The sequence below is a fragment of the Rhinatrema bivittatum genome, chromosome 1, assembly GCF_901001135.1.
Source record: "Rhinatrema bivittatum chromosome 1, aRhiBiv1.1, whole genome shotgun sequence".
Classification (NCBI taxonomy): Eukaryota; Metazoa; Chordata; class Amphibia; order Gymnophiona; family Rhinatrematidae; genus Rhinatrema; species Rhinatrema bivittatum.
In genome coordinates this window covers 764091910-764113333 of record NC_042615.1, presented here as the reverse complement: position 1 = coordinate 764113333, position 21424 = coordinate 764091910, and the positions used below count along the sequence as shown (strand labels likewise).

The following is a 21424-nucleotide window of genomic DNA, read 5'->3' as shown; positions in this document are numbered from 1 at the left end:
AGGAAAATAGCCTAGTATCAGTGTATCACAGAGTGAACTCTGTGTGGACTGTTGGTCCAGCAAAGGTGTTTCAGGCAACAGCTCTCTATATATAGACCTCTATTTGGGACACGCCTAATGCTAGTCCAATAAGGAGCCTCAAGAGGTGGGTCTCCATAATTTTGCTTCACTTAGTTATTGCAGGGTTCTTGCTGATTCAGAGTCCCTGTGGCTCTGCTGCAGGATCTCCTGGTCTTGAACACCTGGGGCTGCAGATTTGAACCCAACTATCCCTAACAGAATACCCCCCCCCCTTCTAGTAGCCCTTCCTGGGGCTCTCAATTTTGGCTTTTCTGGATGCTTTGCATACACAATGGAATATATTATCAAGGAATATATCACCCACACAGCTTTACCTACTCTGAAGCCTTCTTTTTATGATAACATGCAGGACACTTGTTCCCACTACACACGAGCAGTGAATGCACAGTATGAAGATGTCCCAACATGAGGGAGACTTTTAAATTGAAGGGACACACATTGGTCATTTGTATCATTATGTGCCCTTCTCAATATTATAGGTGGGCCATACAAAGAAAACCATTAAGTCACGATTAAGTGAGCATCGTAACATAGTAACTAACATAGTAATGATGGTAAAAAAGGACCAAAATGGTCCATCCAGTCTGCCTAGCAAGTTTCTTATGGTAGTATCTACCATGCTGTGCAAGTTACCCCCATGTTTCTCTTTTACTGGGTGATGAGCCTTCTTGAAAATTCGGACAGTGCTACTTGATATGCTTTGGTTATGGACTTGGATGTCGAAGCAGTCCTGTGTTTTTCCCCTTATGTTTGCCTATCAGTACATGAGACTGTAAAAGTTTTGGGGGTTTTTTACATTTATTGTTTATTTAATTTTTTTCAAAGAAACATCTTAAACATGAAGAGATTTTACAGCAAACACTAATTTTCATTTTTACCTAGACCACAATTTCCTGGGAGTAAGTGTTAGGAGCCCAAATATAAGGAGCAAAATAGAAAAGAAAAACATACTTTTGTTGAAATAGCTTAGCGTACTAATCTACCCAAAAATAATTTTTTACCCCTGGGTTATGGGACTTACTTGAGGAGAGGAGGCTAGAAGCAGCCTTTTCCGAGAATCAAGAAACAACTTTAGCTGTTTGGGGAAAAGTATAAATAAACTTCATTATTTAATTTTAATATACATTTGCAAGGAAATTTTAATTGATATGTTGTTCCAAATGATAGAGACTGTAAATGTTAGGGCCCATGTTGGTTGTCTTCTGAATCCAATATCTCTTTCCACTCACCACCCCCACCGCCAAAGTGGAAAGTGATATTGCAGTTGCATCAAAGGAATCAAGGTGTATTGGTTAAGGGTAGTAATCGCATGCCCTATGTTAAGGGTAGTAACAGCCACTCCATGCAAGTTAACTTCATGCTTATCAGTTCCCCAGACTGTCAAAGTCAGGGCCCTCATTGGTTGTTTTCTGAATCCAATTCCCTTTTTTCCCCTGCTGTTGAAGCATAGAGCAATGTTGCAGTTACATCAAAGCATCAAGGTTTATTGGTAAAGGGTAGTAAAACCCATACTTCCTGCTAAGGGTAGTAACCACTGCACTAGCAAGTTACCTTTTTTTCATTTCCATCCTTTAGCCTTTAAGGCAGGGCTTCCCAAACCTGTCCTGGGGACCCCACAGCCAGTCGGGTTTTCACGATATCCGCAATGAATAGGAAAGAGATAAATTTGCATAAACCAACTCTCCATGATATGCAAATTTATCTCATGCATATTCATTGCAGATATCCTGAAAGCCTGACTGGCTGTGGAGTCCTCAGGGCAGGTTTGGGAAGCCCTGCTTTAGGGATCCACAGTGTTTATCCCATACAACTTTGAATTCATTGACTGTTTACAGCTTCACCATTTCCTCTGGAAGGGCATTCCAGGCATCCACCATCCTCCCTGTGAAGAAATATATCCTGACTTTGGCTCTGAGTTTCCTCCCCTGGAGTTTCATTTCATGACTCATAGTTCCACTGATTTCTTTCCAATGGGAATGGTTCAAAGTTACTGCATCATTAAAATCTAATGGGTATCTGAAGGTCTTTATCATATCTCCCCTTGATCTCCTCTCTTCCAGGGTATACATATTTAGATCCTTCAGCCTCTCCTCATAAGACTTCCAATACTGATCCCACACCATTTTGGTCACCCTTCTCTGGATTGCCTCCATCCTGTCTCTAACCATTTTCAGATACGATCTCCAGAACTGAATGCAGTACTCCAGGTGAGATCACACCAAGGACCTGTACAGGGGCATCATTATCACCTCCCTTTTTCTTTTACTGGATATTCCTCTATCTATACAGCCCAGCATTCTTCTGACTTTAGTTATCACCTTGTCATATTGCGTTGCATCTTCAGATCACCAGAAACTATTACCCCAATATCCCTCTCTTGCACTGTGCATATCAGTCTTTCACCCCATATCATATACAAATATTTGAATCACTGCATCCCAGATGAATGACTCTTTTGGCACTGAATCATAGTTGCCAAGTCTTTGACCACTCTTCAAGATTTCTTAAATCACTTTTCAATCTCTCTACCCATCAGGTATGTCCACTCTGTTGCAGAACTTAGTATCGTTCATAAATATACAAAATTTACCTTCTATACCTTCCACAATGTCACTCACAAAAATATTGAACAGAACCAGTCCCAACACCAATCCTTATGGCACTCCACTTAACACAGTTCTTTCTTCATAGTAGGTTCCATTTACCATTACACACTGTCTCTTCTCAGTCAACTAGTTTGTAAACCACAGCACCACCTTGGTGCTCCCTCCCAAGCTTTTCATTTTATTCAGAAGTCTCCTATGTGGGACCATATCTAAAGCTTTGCTGAAATCCAAGTAGATCACATCAAGCGTTCTTTCTAGAACCAATTCTCTAGTCATCCAATCAGAAAAAGCAATCAGATTTGTCTGACAGGACCTTATTCTGGTGATTCCATGCTGTCTTGGGTCCAGCTACCCACTTGATTATAGATAGTTAACTATCCATTCCTTCAGCAGCATCTCCATAAATTTTCCAGAGACTGAGGTGAGGCTAACCAGTTTGTAGTTTCAGATTCCTCTCTGCTACCACTCTTGTGAAGCAGGACCACCACCACTCTTCTCCAATCCAGTGGCACCTCTCCCATTTCTAGGGATCTATTGGACAGTTCCTTCAGTGGACCCACTAGCACATTTCTGAGGACTCTTAGTATCCTGGGGAGTACCTCATCTGGCCCCATACCTTTGTCCACTTTTAGTTTGCCTAGCTCTTCCCCTACATTCTGCTCCATAAACAGAGTTTCATCTACCCCATCCCCTTTTACGGTATTCTTAGCCAGCAACGGCCCTTCTCCAGGGTCTTCTTTAATGAACCCTGAACTGAAGCATTTGTTTAATATTTTGCCATTTCTTTATCTCTCACTAAGAAGGTCTCCAATGATACAGCATTGCATTGATCATATTTATATCTTTACTGATCTTTAGTGGACAGTTATCTAACAGGTGCATAATTCCTGGAGAGGAGACAATTGGAAAACATGTTTAAACATACAATTCTGAATTGCATTCAGTAATTCCAGATAGACCTAATATAGCAATTGAGTGGTATTCTCTATTAAAAGAGGACTAGTTTAAATGTAAAAATATAATTAAGTATACACATCATAGCAGTTGTGCTTCAGTTATGCTACAGTGAAAGATAAGTGGAAGTATACTGTTTGAAGGAGAGTTACTGTATGTATAGATCCCATGCTACTAATGCCATCAACAAGCAGTGGCTATTCCCTATTGATTAATAGCAGTTTATGGATTTCTCCTCCAGGAACTTATCCAAACTTTTTTTAAACCCAGCTACACTAGTTGACTTAACTACATCTTCTGGCAATGAATGAATTCCAGAACTTAATTGTGCATTGAGTGAAAAAGAATGTTATCTGATTTGTTTTAAATGTGCTACTTGCTAACTTCATGGAGTTCCCCCTAGTCCCTGTATTATTGAAAAGATTAAATAACCATTTCACATTTACCAGTTCAAGACGTTTCATGATTTTGTTGACCACTATCATATCCCCCCTCAGCCATCTCTTTTCCAAGCTGAACAGCTATCAAAAATGCAAACAGAATGTTGGGAATTATTAAGAAGGGAATGAAAAATAAAACAGATGATGTCATAATGCCTCTGTATTGCTCCATGGTGAGACCACACCTTGAATACTGTGTGAAGTTATGGTCACTGCATCTCAAAGAGGATATAGCTGCACTGAAGAAAGTGCAGAGAAGGGCAATGAAAATGTTAAGGAGCATGGCACAGCTGTCCTATGAGGAAAGGATAAAGAAGTTAGAGCTGTTCAATTTGGTCAAGGGATGACCAAGAGGGGATATGATAGAGGTCTACAAAATCATGAAAGGACTTGAACAAGTTAATGTAAATCAGTTATTTACTCTCCCAGATAATAGAAGGGGAATTCCATGAAGTTAGCAAGTAGCTCATTAAAAATTGAAGAACATTCTTTTTTACTCAGTGCATAGTTAAGCTCTGGAATTAATTGCCAGAGGATGTGGTTACAGCAGTTAGTGTAACTGGGTTTAAAAAAGGTTAGAGGATAAATCCATAAACTGCTATGATGGTAATTAATAAGCAATAGTATCTTGTGATCTATGTAATGTTTGGGTACTTGCCAGGTACCTGTGGCTTAGATTGGCCACTGTTGGAAAATGGATACTGGGCTTGATGGACCCTTGGTCTGACCCAGTATGGCATGTTCTTATGTTCATATATTCATAGCTAGGTTTAAAAAAGGTTTTGACAAGTTCCTGAAGGGAATGTCCATAAATCATTATTAACCAGGTACACTTGAGGAAAACCAGTAGGGATGTTCATTTGTTAGAAACAAAAGTGTAAAAGATGACAAATGAGTACAGTTTAGTTTTGTTTCAAACGAACCAAAAAACAAAATGTCATTAATTGATATTTTTGTAATGTAGTGTGCACTATTAGTATTAGCAAATAGAGTACATTATTAACAGATAGAGAAGTGGAGGAGTAGCCTAGTGGTTAGAGCTGTGGGCTATGAACCAGTGAAACCAGGATTTAAATCCCATTGTCACTTCTTGTGACCTTGGGCAAGTCACTTCACCCTCCATTGCTACAGGTACAAATGCAGATTGTGAGCTCTCTGGGAACAAGACAATACCTGCATGAAATCTGCTTTGAAGTGGTTGAAAGGTAGTATATAAATAACAAAAAAAAAAAAAAAAAAAATCTCAAAAGTAAAAAACAAACCAAAAGTTTCTGAAAAATAGAAATGAAGGTGAAAAAATTAGTTTGTACATGTATGATTATCTACCTGTTGGTGAGAGATTGTATTTATGTGACCCAGATTAATCACTGCTAGAAACAAGAATCAGGGTTTGGTGGATCCATAGTCTGACCGTAGATGGTATTCTTATGATGACAGAGGGGAAGGGATGCCTTAAGAAAGTCGTGGATCCTCTATTACAGCTGTCACCACCACCTTGGGAAATATGAAAAGGAAGGAGCGAGCGAGGAGCCTCAAGGGAGGCTCCTAGTGTATGAGAAGAGCTGCACATCGCCTGGTATATGAGGCAGCAGGTCTGCAGATATCAGGCCACTGCAGCCAATCTAGTCCCATGATTGGCCTCACTACCCACTAGGGCATATCTGAAGCTCTGAGTGACCAATCTGCCCTTGTCTCTTGCTGAATATACGTGGCTAAAGTTATCTAAGCAAAGTTATCTGAATATTAACTTTAAGCACGCCTCTGAATGTGCTTGGTTAAAGTTATCTGGACAAGTCTGCCTGGATAATCTTAACTGTTTATATATTCAACATATTACTGGTTAAGAGAAAAATCTTTGGGGCCAGCAGGCCCAGACCTCCACCCCCGACAACCTAAAATATTTACTGAAAACAAATTTGTAAGTACTGCAGTTTAGTGAATCTTGCAGTGGCACCAAGAATATACATTGCTCTTGGAAAGTATGTGAATTGCTGACTGTAGCAACTTAAAGAGGCCACAGGGCTCATGTAAGTCCCACTGCACTCTAATTCCCCTGTTATTTCAAAATACCTCTTCAACAGAAAAAGCCTCTCTGGGATCTGGGGTCCAGCAGAGCATAGGAAGCCCAATTTTGGAGATTCAAGGGTGTGAGATTACATCAAGAGGTGGGGCTTAACGTCAGTCTTATGTATGGGGGTGGGGTTATTTTTCTGGGAAGATAGGATCTGAAGGGGCATTTACTGTGAGGAGTGCTCTACAACAGTGGTTCTCAACCTTTTTTCTATTGGGACACACCTGACAGATAATGCTTACATGCATGACACACTGAACGCTTGACCATCACGGGGGTAAATGTAAACATATACTCTGCATCCTTAGGTACCTACCTCCCCCCCACCCCCCACCCTGCCTCCTCGGGTCCACAAACAATGGATAGAGAGGATAGGGATGTGAATTGTTTTAGGACGATTAAAATTATCGTCCGATAATTTTAATATCGTCTTAAACCGTTATGGAACACAATACAATACAGATTCTAACGATTTATCGTTATAAATCGTTAGAATCGTGAGCCGGCACACTAAAACCCCCTAAAACCCACCCCCGACCCTTTAAATTAAATCCCCCACCCTCCCGAACCCCCCCCAAATAACTTAAATAACCTGCGGGTCCAGCGGCGGTCCGGAACGGCAGCGGTCCGGACCGGGCTCCTGCTCCTGCATCTTGTCGTCTTCGGCCGGCGCCATTTTCCAAAATGGCGCCGAAAAATGGCGGCGGCCATAGACGAAAAAGATTGGATGGCAGGAGGTCCTTCCGGACCCCCGCTGGACTTTTGGCAAGTCTCGTGGGGGTCAGGAGGCCCCCCACAAGCTGGCCAAAAGTTCCTGGAGGTCCAGCGGGGGTCAGGGAGCGATTTCCCGCCGCGAATCGTTTTCGTACGGAAAATGGCGCCGGCAGGAGATCGACTGCAGGAGGTCGTTCAGCGAGGGTTCCGGCGCCTCGCTGAACGACCTCCTGCAGTCGATCTCCTGCCGGCGCCATTTTCCGTACGAAAACGATTCGCGGCGGGAAATCGCTCCCTGACCCCCGCTGGACCTCCAGGAACTTTTGGCCAGCTTGTGGGGGGCCTCCTGACCCCCACGAGACTTGCCAAAAGTCCAGCGGGGGTCCGGAAGAACCTCCTGCCGTCCAATCTTTTTCGTCTATGGCCGCCGCCATTTTTCGGCGCCATTTTGGAAAATGGCGCCGGCCGAAGACAACAAGATGCAGGAGCAGGAGCCCGTTCCGGACCGCTGCCGTTCCGGACCGCCGCTGGACCCGCAGGTTATTTAAGTTATTTGGGGGGGGGTTCGGGAGGGTGGGGGATTTAATTTAAAGGGTCGGGGGTGGGTTTTAGGGGGTTTTAATGTGCCGGTTTTTCGATTTTTCGATTTTTCGATTTTTTAACGATTTTTCACGATTTTTCACGATATTTTACCCCCCCAAACGGCAACAATACGATTCCCTCCCCCTCCCAGCCGAAATCGATCGTTAAGACGATCGAGGACACGATTCACATCCCTAAGAGAGGAGGTTTCCCCACACAACTCACCATATAAAATATATATTCTGATTCCGGTACAATTTTAGTAACAGAAACACAAACTCTCTTACTACGAGGTGCACTGTAAAAAACAAAACCAGAAAAACAAAATAGCACATATGTAGCAAACCTGCCATATCATAGCAATACTAACTCCAAGAACTCAGACGGTAATATCCCTACCTATGAGAAGGCAGCAGTGCACCAGCACTGCGTGTCCTATTGAGAATGAGTAAACCCAACAAATAAGACTGATACAGATCCCTTCTTATTAGTAAAATTCCTCACTTCATTCACACATACAGTTCCATCCTTCACCAAATACAGAATAAAAGACCACAAATTCCAAAGCGACCCAACAAAGAAGGAAAGAATCTCTGGCCCTGAGACAACTTGCTGAACAAATTGGAGCTCAAATGGTAGAGCGCCACCCATGCAAATGCATGTTGAGACTGAATAGTATAAAATATACTTATTTTGAACCGTCAGATCTTAAAACGTTCTTAGAAGCCAAGAGCTAAGAGGGTTGTCATATTATATAAAGGGTAGAGCACTATACTTCTAATTTTCCTAAAAGTGTTACTTTAATTAATGCTCAATTAGAAAGATTGGTTATCGCAAATTTCATGGTAATAGGGTATCTATTGTTAACCTTCAATGGAAGATAATAATTTGACTGCTAAAGTTAATGTGAAAAATCTATTTTGGGGATTTATAAATATGGGTTAATGTTTACTTTTGTATTTTAGAAAAATAGATACCCGCATTGTATTTGGCATGTTATGTCATGAAGATTAAAAATTCAATAAAGTATAAAAAAAAAAAAAAAAGACAGAAATTACAAATGTAGAGACAAAAACTGGAATGGAAACCTTAAAGCCATTCTGTATGCAGTGCAAAACTGGAGAACTAGAAACAGAAATACATTTCTTCTTACACTAAGCAAAGATAGAAGAAATGCACATTCCCCAAACTGACATATTATGGCTCTTGCACCCCTTGTCTCCATCATCCTTCACATCTCCCAATTATTCCCTTTCAATCATCCGCTCACACTCACCTGCCCAGCTTTCCTGACCCCCCACATCCTCTTCCCTATGCTCCTTCTCTCCTCTGCTTGACTCTCTCTACTCCCTCCCTGTCTAGCTACCCTGACCCCCTGTTTCCCATCCCTTCCTGCTTAGCAGCCCCCACACTCCCTCTCCCTTCCACTTCAAACTGCCCAGAATTTCCAACCTTCTTTCCCCCACCCTCCACAGGGTGTAGAGATCAGCAGCAGCAGCATCACTCCCAGACTCAGCAGGGGAAGATAAAGTTTGTGTCCCATCGGGGCCCAGAACAGCAGCAGTTGGCAATGTCTCGCTCTGATCTGGGTGAAAGCCTCCCACTGGGCCAAAAAGAAGAGAAGGAAGTGAGAGTAGCCTCCCATCAGGCCCAATATAAGAGAAGTCAACCATCTCCCACCCAGGCTTATAAGGAGACAGCTGGCCCTGCGACACACCTCCCGGGACCTCGCGACACAGCACTATGTCCCGATACACTTGTTGAGAACCACTGCTCTACAATGATGGGGATCTTTAGAGTGCAAAGCGGGGGCATCTTACTCGGGCCTAATTGCCCCTTTAGAAGTACATCAGTGGGTGCTCCTGAGAGCATCGACATGTGTATTAGCATGCTGTTGCTCTTGGGGGGGAAGCTAACTGCATCTCTTAAGGTGTAATTACCTTTCATGGCTTATCCTGACTCATGGGCTCTTTCTGAGCCGTGATAAACTATTCTAATATTGATGGCTGATATTCCTCAAAGTAACAGGCTCGTTAAATCACAAGCAGATTGTGATAAATTGCAGGAAGACCTTGTGAGACTGGAAAATTGGGCATCCAAATGGCAGATGAAGTTTAATGTGGATGATGCACATAGGGAAAAATAACCCATGCCATAGTTACACAATGTTAGGTTCCATATTAGGAGCTACCACCCAGGAAAGAGATCTAGTTGTCATAGTGGATAATACATTGAAATCGTCGGCTCAGTGTGCTGTGGCAGTCAAAAAAGCAAACAGAATGTTGGGAATTATTAGGAAGGGAATGGTGAATAAAACGGAAAATGTCATAATGCCTCTGTATCGCTCGATGATGAGATCACACCTTGAATACTGTATACAATTCTGGTCACCGCATCTCAAAAAAGATATAGTTGTGATGCAGAAGGTACAGAGAAGGGAGCCCAAAATGATAAGGGGAATGGAACAGCTCCCCTATGAGGAAAGACTAAAGAGGTTAGGACTGTTCAGCTTGGAGAAGAGACGGCTGAGGGGGAAAATGATAGAGGTCTTTAAAATCATGAGAGTTCTAGAACTGGTAAATGTGAATTGGTTGTTTACTCTTTTGGATAATAGAAGGACTAGGGGGCGCTCCATGAAGTTAGCATGTGGCACATTTAAAACTAATCGGAGAAATTTCTTTTTCACTCAAAGTACAATTAAGCTCTGGAATTTGTTGCCAGGGGATGTGGTTAGTGCAGTTAGTGTAGCTGGGTTTAAGAAAAGATTGGATAAGTTCTTGGAGAAATCCATTACCTGCTATTAATTAAGTTGACTTAGAAAATAGCTAATGCTATTACTAGCAACAGTAACATGGAATAGACTTAGTTTTTGGGTACTTACCAGGTTCTTATGGCCTGGATTGGCCACTGTTGGAAACAGGATGCTGTGCTTGATGGACCCTTGGTCTGACCCAGTATGGCATGTTCTTATGTTCTTATTTCCAGTTAGCTTGCAATAATTGTTTTTATTGCTTCTAAACACCAAAAGTGGTGTTTAATGTGCAATAATACATTAGCACAGCTTAGTAAATAAGTCCCTTCATTTTTTTAAGTGTATTGACTTGGAAAATTAGATTAGTATAAGTGCCTTGTTTTCAGGTGAGTTCTGGAAGTTTAGAAATCTAAAATGACATACCCAATGTCCCAGAGAGTTCATGATGAAAGACTTTCTTCAAATCAGGCCCCAGGACTTTTGCTGATTCATAGTTCAGTGTTGTAATCACCAGATCTCGTCTCCTTATATGGGAAAGTGCTATTTTCAGAGCTTTGACTTAGCCTTCTGACTTTTCTTCATCATCTTTTAAATGTTTTATGAAGGATGGAATGCATGGTGGCTAACCCATGTTAGAAGCTAATGTGAAGTGTCTCTTTAGAATATGTACTTTATGAGGGCAATTTTCAAAGCCATTTACATAGGTCAGTAGCCATTTCTGCATATCAGTTGGCCTGTCAGAAAACCACCCACCCTCAAAGTGGCTATGAGTGTGTGCAGCGTTCCACGATCTGAACATATCTAGCTGCATTTAGAGAAAGTGCTCTTGGGGGCATGTTTTAGTTGGAGGCAGAAAAATGACATACGTAGATTGCATGTTCAACTTTACACTCATTATTTTCCATGAAAAAAAAGCACCTGCAAGAAGAACAGGTGCAAATGTCTGCAGGTACTTGTTTTTGAAAACTGGGGGAGAGTCCACAGGTAGAAAGTGCCTGCAGGCATTGTCCCAAAATACAGAGGGTGAAAACTGCACCCCCTCCCCCCGTGTCTCTATTATATTTTATGCAGAAAGAATAAGAAAATGTGAAATATATTAGGGAATGAATCACTGGATAAAATACATTTTAAAACCAGTTTTACCAATGCAAATGTTATATACAGTAGATCTACGCATACATTGATGAAATAAAATCACAATGTGCAATTTTGTGGATTTTGTGGATTGGAACCAAACACAAAATCCACCCGACATACCACGGCAAGAGATCGGGCATTCTCGACAGCTGGACCTTCTCTGTGGAACTCCATACCCACAAATCTGCGCCTAGAACCCTGCCTACCAACTTTCCGCAAAAGATTGAAGACCTGGCTTTTCAAACAAGCCTTCCCGGACAACTCATAACCACCTCCAACTCCTGTAACAACGTTACCATTTGATATTGTAAATATTCTTTAAGTTATTTATTTTATCCCCTTACAGTTCTCTTACTCCCCTCTGTTCCTATTTTTCTCGCTCCCAGTTATTATACCCCTGGTTTTTTGTAACTGCATTCCCCTTGCACTAGTTTAGTTCTACTGTTCATTGCACCCCTTGTTTTCTATGTAAACCGACATGATGTGACCTGTTCATGAATGGCGGTATATAAAAAATCTAAATAAATAAATAAATAATATTTAGCAGCTTAACTCAGAAGTTAGCCAGCTAAATTAATATTTGGGCACATATCCAGCTAAATTCTAGCTGGCTAATAAGGTAACCGGCTAGAATTTAGCCAGCTAAGGGCCAGATTCCTTAAGGCTTTTTTCCCCATTTTGTGTCTATGGGAAAAACCCTTAGTGAATCTGGTACTAAGATAGGGGCATTCCAGGGGCATAACTGGTAGGTGTTGAGCAAGCAGTGGCAGATTCCCGATGAAGACCGGCCCAGGGATTCGCCGCCCAGGCCGGCCCAGGAGATATAATCTGGTCTGCCGCGGCCACGCTCGGCAGACCACATGACTAGCGCGACTGGCCCACCGGGGGATGCTCGAACTCCCAATAGGCCAAAAGGCCAATCCGCCCCTGGTGTTGAGTTACCCAGTTAAGACCTAGATTAATCAAATCACAATAAATTATCAAAAATAGCACCCGTGATAAAACAGGGTGTGGTTAGGCTAATTTGCAGCCTGCCGCATCGCATAGGTAAATAATGTACACTGTGTTGTCTCAGCGCATGGTGCATTGTCACTACATCACCTGTGGCATCACCATACAAGTCATTTTACGTGGCTAGCATAAATTAGTGCATGGTGCATTATTTTTTCAGTTTATATATCCCGGCTTCCTACAGCTGCCTCTTTGAGGGTGTGTCAGGTGTGGGAGAGAGAGGAGAGTAGAGTTGGTGAGTGGTTTAGTGGGAGTAGGAGCTTTTTCTGATTCAATTACCTGAATATGTTGTCTGGTTTTCTGTTGCTATCTGTTTCCCTTTACCTTGGTGTTTTGTCTTCTTTGTTGTAGTGAACATTTTTGTTTGTTAGTCCAGTTTGTCTGACTGTCTTTTGGTGTGGAGCAGAGGTGGTGGAGGATTGAGGAGGAGTGTAGGAGTGGTGATAGAGGAGTGTGGAGGAGTGGCGGTGGAGGAATGTAGAGGAGTGAGGAGAGTGGTGTGAGTGTAGGAGTGGTGTTGGTGGAGGAGTGTGAAGAAGTGGTGTTTGTGGTAAGGAGGAGTGAGGATGATGGAGCATGAGAGGCGTGGGGAGAGAGAAGAGGAGAGGTCTGAGGATATAAGGGGGAGGAGGGAGGAGAGGATGTGGGAGGACGAGGGTAGGAGTGCTAGGGGAAGGAGGTGCAGGAGTAGGGACAGGTATAGGAGTAGAGATAGGCAAGAGGGAAGGGCTAGGAGAAGGTGGGGGGAGGGGATAGGCAGGTGAGGACAGAGGTGAAGGACATCAGGCTAGGGATAGACAGAGAGGTCAGAGGGGAAGAGAGTTGGCAGGGCAGGGGCAGGAGGGGGGCAGGAAGGGAGGCGAGAGGGGAGTGGGAGGGAGAATAAGGAAAGAGAGGTCACCTCTCTGGAAGCAGAAGTGGTACTCCCTTCTCACAGCCAGGCAGCAAGATGTCCTCATCTCAGGGCCATCAATTTCAATGTCCAGGATAATGAGATGGTTATTGCAGGGGTCCTGGAGCATTATGCCATGCTGTTTGGCAACCGGGCAGCCAAGACCTCAAAGTTATCCAAGGGCCAGATCTGGCATAATATAGCCCAGGGCAGCTCCAGGTGCAGCGGAGTCCTAAGAAGCGGGGAGTAGGAGGCCCACATGTACCAGGATATCAAGGTGCAACTGAAAGCCAAGGTAATGGCCAGAATTACATATATATGGCAGACCAGAGGAGGAACCCCTTGTCCCATCATCCTCACCCCTTTGGAGGAGCACCTCATGCAAAGGCTGGGACCAGATGTCTTCCAGGACATGGCTGAGCAGCTGGACACTAAGGAAGCCACAGTCAATACGTTCACCTCACCTGTAAATGGGCAGGCAGCAATGAGTGTTCACATCATTTGGTATAAGATGCTCACAATGCTAATAAGTAAAATGCACCTCTGATGCCAAATGAAGAAAGGATACTTGTTGCCATTGGTATTTATGTCTTATGTTTTGTTTCCACAGCTCTCACCCACAAAGTTGCTGGTCCCAGCCAGGAAGCCTCAGGGACCAGCAGCGCAGCAGCACTTTTGCACAGGACCTTCCTATGGATGCCCAGACCCAGGTGAGCAAGGAGGAGAAAGAGCAGTAGCAGTCACATGCTCAGGAGCTATTGCAGATGCTGCAATCCCTGGATTCACCCAGCCCACTCAATGTATCTCTCAACCTATCTGGCTTCATGGAGGAACAGAACCTTGAGTGGGAGCCAAAAGATTCGTCACAACCTCAAAATAGCCTGAAGCACTATGCCCTCGGCAGGAGCAGCCTAGAAGCTCCATCATGCCACATTTGGAGACCAAAATTCCTGCATTCCACACCCCCATCACAGCACCGTCACCAGCACTATGACCATCATTGCCCCCAGGCCCGACACCAGCACCAACAACATCCCACCACAAACAGAGGAGTCGATGCATGAGCAACTGGACCAGCTGGAAAGGAGGCATGGGATATACCTCCGACACATATTGGCAGAGCTAGTGTGCCTCAGGAGGGCTGTCAACAAGCAAAACCAGATCCTGCGAGATCAGATTGCTGCAAACACACAGAATTTTATGACACTGGCTGCAGCGTTCAATAGCATGACGAACATGCTGACGCAGATCCTGCAAGGAATGCCCGAGCAGCCATCTGAGTCTTTCCCAGCATCACTGGAGTCTACACCCCGCAGCAGTCCCTGAGCTGTCAGATGCCAGAGGGGTAGGCCCCCAAAAGGCATGGTCCCTCCAAGTGGCAAGCCACGATGTGCAAGGGACCATAAAGGACCAAAGGTGGTAGCATCAAATGCCAAATAAGAAGAGTTGTACCAACAATTCAGGGCGGGCCCCTCTACAGAGTTCCTGTGCTGGCTAGATAGAAGCAGCCTGCTGGATCTGTCCTCACTACAGAGTTCCTGTGCCAGCTAGATGGAAGAAACCCTGCTGGGCCTGACCTCACTACAGAGTTCCTGTGCTGGCTAGATGGAAGAAGCCTGCTGGGCCTGTCCTCACTACAGAGTTTCTGTGCTAGCATGCAGAAGGGATGGTTTACTGACAGCTTTTGTGGTCCAGTAGCCTAACTCTAAGGCCACCCTGCCTATATTCCATCCTCCAATCATGGTCCAGCTGTTGCCTCTTCTCATCATGTCTCATCTCCTGTTCTGGATACTGGAGTCTCATCTCATATCAGTATATGCTTCTGCTGTCTCCATGCTGCGCTCTTTGGTCCTGGTCCTGCTGCCTTCACTTAAACTCTGCTGCCTTGGCCCTTAGGCTGACCCCTTTGGTGCATTCTTTCAACATGAACTTCTGGGGCCTTCACTTGAACTCTGCTGCCTTGCCCTTAGTTTTTCCCTTTGAGTACACTTTTACAACAAGGACTGTCTGGGGCCTTTTCCTAGCCATCACATAGCAAGGCTGCTATCATCTCCAGCATTAGAGCTTTACTGTAGCTATTGGAGGTGGCACTTCTTTTTTCTATGGTCTTTGTTGTAATCATAATTGTGTCAAAAGGATAAGATGCTAAGCCTGTATATGTAATGATGCCATTTCAAACAATGTATGTACAGGTCTACACAGAATATGCTGTTCATATAATTTACAATGTTTTGGCTATTTGCTATCTTGTCCTTGCAGATTGTGATTACCTAAGACTTTGACTTGATTTCAAATAGTGGACTACATGTCTTCCCTAATAAAGTGGTCACTGGTTTGATAAATACACTTCTTGGTTGGCTCCTTTCATTGTGTGGTTTTTGTGTTAATGGTTCACTAGGTACAAGGTTTGCCCCCCCCCCCCCCCCCCCACATGACCTTGCATTCTAGAATGCCTTGCATATTTCAAATAGCCACTTATCTAGCAGGCAAAACCATATGGGCTAGGCCATACAAATGAATGCTCAGTGTTTCAATATTGCCTCTTTTTGCCTTCTTCACATTGCATACTCTTAGCTAACTCTTGCTTACATGGGCCTATATGTAAGTTGAACAGTAACTAGCTGGCAACACAGTATATTGTGTGCCTATAGAGCTTGAGTGGTGTCAAAGGGAAGTTAGAGTCATCATCACACAAGGCTTTATCTTTGGCCCCCTCACCTGTGTTATGACTCAAAGGCTATCTGTACCCAACCATTTGTACCTTTCACAATAAACCACTATTTGAAGATAGCTGGAACAGAGTGTCAGCTGCTGTATGACAACTAGGAAGGAGGAGTGAGGGAGTATTTTCATGTTAAGAATGTCCACAGGCCAACACCAGAGGCCTAGAGGGCCACTGCTGCTTGGGACCAAGCAGACTTCCACAGACTGGCTAGCACTCCTGTACTGACATGTCTTGGGAATCTATATAATATGTGTAAGGTAAGGATGACCTTGCAGGTAGTATCCAGATCCTGAAGGCAGCCCACTACAGACATGACAGTCTGTAGAAGTCTGCCTGGTCCCAAACAGCAGCAGCAGCCCTCTGCTTAACAGAGAGGAGGCTAAGAAGACCAGTAACTGGAAAAAGACAATAGGACTGCCTCTCCCACTTGCCAAGTAACCCCCCCCCCCCACACACACACACACACTCACTCACATACACACAATATCCTGCACCGGGTATCTCATTCATCTTAATCAGCCCAAAATTGGATGCCATTAGGTTGTCCTTGCCGCTCCACGTTCCTGCCATCCCAGCATACCCATATTCAGTGGACAGCTTTTTAACACCCACTTCCTCCAACCCTAAAATGGCAAGCCTCAGTGACAGCTTAAGCTCTAGGTAGCCTGCACACCCCCAAATAACTGGATTATCAGGCCCACTCCAAGTACTAGGTGGAAAAGCCTCCGTGGCACTGTGTGCATTACAGGCAAATGTCAACTAATATGCACACTTGTAAGACTGCATATTTGATGTGTGACATTGGCAATTTTCAGACTTCCACCCCTCTCTCAACACTAGGTATAAAAAGTGAGTGGACTAGAGGAAATTTTAGAGTTTAAGGCCTGAGGCCATGCATACTGCAGCCCATACGGTCAACTCTCAGAGGTGCCCCTTCTCAATAGTGGAAAACACTCAATCCCTGCTGCTTAAAAGCAGTGTGTGCAAAATGAATGCACACACACAGTACCTGCTCTGGGGTATGGATTGCTGTGGTAAGGGAGGGACCATCTAGTGCAACAGTACCCCCAGAGACAGAGATTGATAGGGGGTAACACAGCACGTCACTCACTGTGTCTCGCACACTGACACACTTATCTTTTGAGTACAAACTACCTGCAGCACTTTGTGCACCTACACATGGGCAATGTGTATGTTCCTGGAATGTTTGTCATCAAACAACAATGATGTATGTGGCAGCATGTCCATAACTGCTAATGAGGTATTGCTAGTCTTTCCTCATTAATGATTATGTATACCAGTCCACATAAAACACATCTGTCAGAGGCATATATGACACCTACTTTGTCAGAGGTACTGACCTCAAAGCCTGACCTCAAAGCCATAGGTGGCACTAAATGTATGTTTGACAAGAGACCAACACAGAAAGCCCATCAGCCATCAGGCCAACCACATGAAACCACTGGGAGCATTAGGCTTATACATTCAGCACTGTGTGCCGTGTACGATAGAGGCAGCTTGTAGGCTCATGAAGTCATCAGCTGACAACAGTTTCTCTAACCTTAAAGTTTTAAACAGAGCAGATCATTGCTCCTACACACCTGCCCTGCTCACCACTAACTGTAAAAGTGACTTACACCACATGAGGCACAGCGCAGAGGACAGCAGCTTTTCCTGATTCCCCACAAGTCGTGTCATGCATGTGGATCAGCAAGGGCCTGCAACCATTAAACCACGGAAACGTGTGAAATGACATTGCAAACAGAACTATCTGCAAGCTGTTTGGCGCAGGAGTGCTCAGCCTATGTGCTTTAAGGGTGGTAACAGAACACACCAGGACTGTAAAAGATACTAGCTATTGCTCAAAACAAAACACTCTGCATATTTTCTGGGTACATACATACGTACATACAGCTGCACTACATGACTATCAGTGAGCCATAATGGTCAAGATCCTTGCAACACCCAGACATCTCAATATCTCTGTAAGGCTAGCTGTGACAGGTCATGTGAAGGCCGGAGGTTCAAACACACCTAACTGTTGGCTTCTATGACATCAACCTTTGCTCAGGAGAGATATGTGTGCTCTTAGAATCAGTAGAAACTATATGGTGACAGTGACATCTTCGAGCTCATATGAAAATACAAGTGAAGGCAGGACACCATCTGATTTCCAATTCTGCCTTCACAAAGCTGGACGTGCATCCTGATGTAGGCTCGCCGAGAAGCTAACTGAACCTACATGACATCACAATGGCCAAGTTCCTCACCTTCTGCACATTGGGGTAAATTTTCAAACCGCGCGATTTGGCGTACTTTTGCTGGCGCATCAGGCGCAAGCAAAAGTACGCGGGATTTTAGTAGATACGCGCGTAGCCGCTAAAATCCTGGATCGGCGCGCGCAAGGCTATCAATTCCGTATAGCCTGCGCGCGCCGAGCCGCGCAGCCTACCCCGTTCCCTCCGAGGCCGCTCCGAAATCGGAGCGGCCTCAGAGGGAACTTTCTTTTGCCCTCCTCTCACCTTCCCCTCCCTTCCCCTACCTAACCCACCCCGCCCGGCCCTGTCTAAACCCCCCCCCCTTACCTTTGTCGGGAGATTTACGCCTCCTGGAGGGAGATGTAAATCCCCGCGCGCCAGCGGGCCGCTAGCGTGCCGGGACGCAACCTGGGGGCAGGTCCGGAGGGCGCGGCCACGCCCCTGGACCGCCCCGGGCTGTAGCCACACCCACGGGTCCACCCCCGGAACACTCCCGACACGCCCCGAAAACGCCGCGCGGTTCGGGCCCGCCCCCGACACGCCCCCCTCAGAAAACCCCGGGACTTACGCGAGTCCCAGGGCTCTGTGCGCGCCGGTAGGCCTATGTAAAATAGGCTCACCGGCGAGCAGGGCTCTTAAAATCCGCCCCATTATCATTTACAAATTGCATAGGTAGGTGTCGTATGGTGCATGTGTGTCAGGGTGCATGCAACCACCAGGAGGTTAGCTAACTTGGCAGGGCCTATGCAAGGGGACTAGGCACCCTAGGCACCTTCTGTCTTGCGCCTGCCCACCCCCTCGCCGTGCCGCCCTCATCTGGTTGCACCACTACCCCAAGTTGCGCCGCCACCCCCATTAGGGGGGCGTGAGCCATGTGAGGCCACATGCGGCAGAGCCGCAGAGGCAAAGAGGAGTACCACCTCCCATCGCACCGCCAACCCCTTTAGGGGGCACGAGCCATGTGGGGCTGTGAGCGGCAGCGCTGTGGCAGCAAAGAGAAGTGAAGATTGCCTATTCTCCACTCCTCTTTGGCATCGCTGTTCGCTGCCTCACATGGCTCACGTCCCTTAATGGTCAGCACCCTAGGCCCAGGCCTAGTTCACCTAGTGTTTCCGTCAGCCCTGTACCTTGGAAGGACCTGTGCACATTGTTGGAATAGCACCAGGTAGCAAGGCCCTTTACCCAAGGCTCTATGGGAAGGTGTGCTACTAGAGCATTCCGATGTCAGCAAAAGGGTTGCCAATTAGCTCCAATTTTCAGGACAGGTAAATCCCTTTGGATTTCTTCACATAATTCCAGGATAGTCTGAAAACTAAAGTGATACCTGCAAACCACATAGTCCTCTGGCATGCCCAGCAAGGATGTTTGTGGAGGAAATATGTGCTCCCTGTATCTCCTCCGTCGTGGCCGCCTGCATGCCAGGTGCTGCCCTAGGTCCCGACTCTGCGGGGCCTGTGCCTCTGCCTCCAGTGCAGGGACTTCCCTAGGAGGGCTTGGAACTACCCCTGCCTGTTCTTGAGGAAGCTGTTGTTCCTCTTGTCTGTGGTGAGCCACCCAAAGCATCCAGTCTCCTCCAACAATTAAACTTGCCACAAACATTATGGCTTTAGGAAGCAAGACCAGGTAAGAACAGGTGTTTTTATTGAAGCAGAAAGGTCTGGTAGTTGTGTCCGTTATCATTCCTCTTTTTATCACTCGCAATAATCGCTGTGATAATACCCGCGGGAGTGAGATAAATAGTTTTTCACTGTACCCCCCCCCAAAAAAAAAAAAGTGTAGTTATATCCGGTGTTAAATCTCGTGATAGTGTGATTTACTCTCTCTCACTCCGCGCTAGCAGATCCTCATTTCCATTTACCTCTGCTCAGGCTCCTCCCACGTGAATACTCAATTCTTAATTTGCATATGCATTTTGTGTTACGTTATTTATCGCGCACATTACGGCATTGTCACGTGAACAAGGCCCTAAAGCAAAATGATAAATGACCCAGCAAGTTAGCCGGCTAAGTAAGAATTTGTGCAAAGTTCCCACTGTCACACTATTTACACATTACAGTATATCATGCTGTGTCCAAAATTTCAGTACTCAAAGTTTGCAATAGAAAATGAACCCCCCTCATCATTTGACTAAACCTCCCTGCTGGCCTTGTGACATGCATCACCATCCATCTATGCCATGACAAACAAAGTGCCATGAGTGAGATCAATAGCGGAATCCTCAGATAGGAAACATTTGCCTACAGTCATACGTCTTTAATTAAGGAAGATCTGACAAAAAGTCAGCAATCGCCACCCCTTAGCAGCAGCCTTTAATGCTGAGCTTGCCACAGGCTATTTTTAACTGCCTGCCAAATAGCAGTAACTATGTCTGTATGTACACTCGATTGAATCTGGTCTAGCCGATGGGATGAGAAGAATCAGATTATTACCCATATTCTGGATTAAGAGTTTGAAGATATTACAGTCCATGTTTTTGTTTTATTTTTCTCTTAACGTTTTTGCTCCCTACTGTGCCTTGTGCTCTGAACTTTCTGCTCTTCTCTTGCTTGATTTCTTTTCCTGCGTTGATTTCTTGAGCTGTAATCGCTGTACAAAAACCATGACAGCACTAGCCAATAACAACATGGGAAGAGACTATTTTTGTATTTAAACAGATAAAATAACAGGAAAGCTGGTCAGTGAAGGCTATAGGAACTTTTCCAGTTCTCAGGATATTAATAGTCTTCTCAGTGTTTCAATGAAATACAGAACTAAATCAAAGTAAAAGTTGAAAGTATTTTGAAGTGCCAAAATAGCATTATCACTACTTACATTTTAAACCTCTGGCCCAGGAGAATTTGCTGTAGAGCCAAGATAGGTAGCGTACCCCAGCACTGTCAATCAGTTTGGACGTTAGAACGTTGCTTGGCTTCCTAGGGCATTGTCAGAACAGAATGCGTCTGGCAGGAAATATTTCTTGTAGCAGGTGCCTCTTCCCACAGTGAGACTCGCATGGCACTGAATGACCCTGTCACGTCAAGTCACTGAGCATTTTCCCGCATCACAGAAGTTTGCTGTATGTATAGATAAATATAGATTTTTGCAAGAGCTGCAGATGGCATTGATATCACTCATGAAGCCAGAGGCATGGTTCATAAATGTAGGAAACAGATTACATGTTGCGTTTCCAGTTCCCTGCTTTCACTGTCAGAAAACTTAACA

General features: G+C 44.8%; 1 protein-coding gene across 1 annotated transcript in view; it reads right to left on the bottom strand.

The window, feature by feature from the left end:
- The window catches only part of ALPK2 (alpha kinase 2), a 311543-nt gene extending 290383 nt beyond the window's left edge, over window positions 1–21160 (bottom strand). Inside the window, exon 1 of the mRNA XM_029579517.1 lies at window positions 21035–21160. The gene's annotated coding sequence lies outside the window, so the exon portion shown is untranslated. The remainder of the gene's footprint in view (window positions 1–21034) is intronic.
- Window positions 21161–21424: the final 264 nt, after the last annotated feature.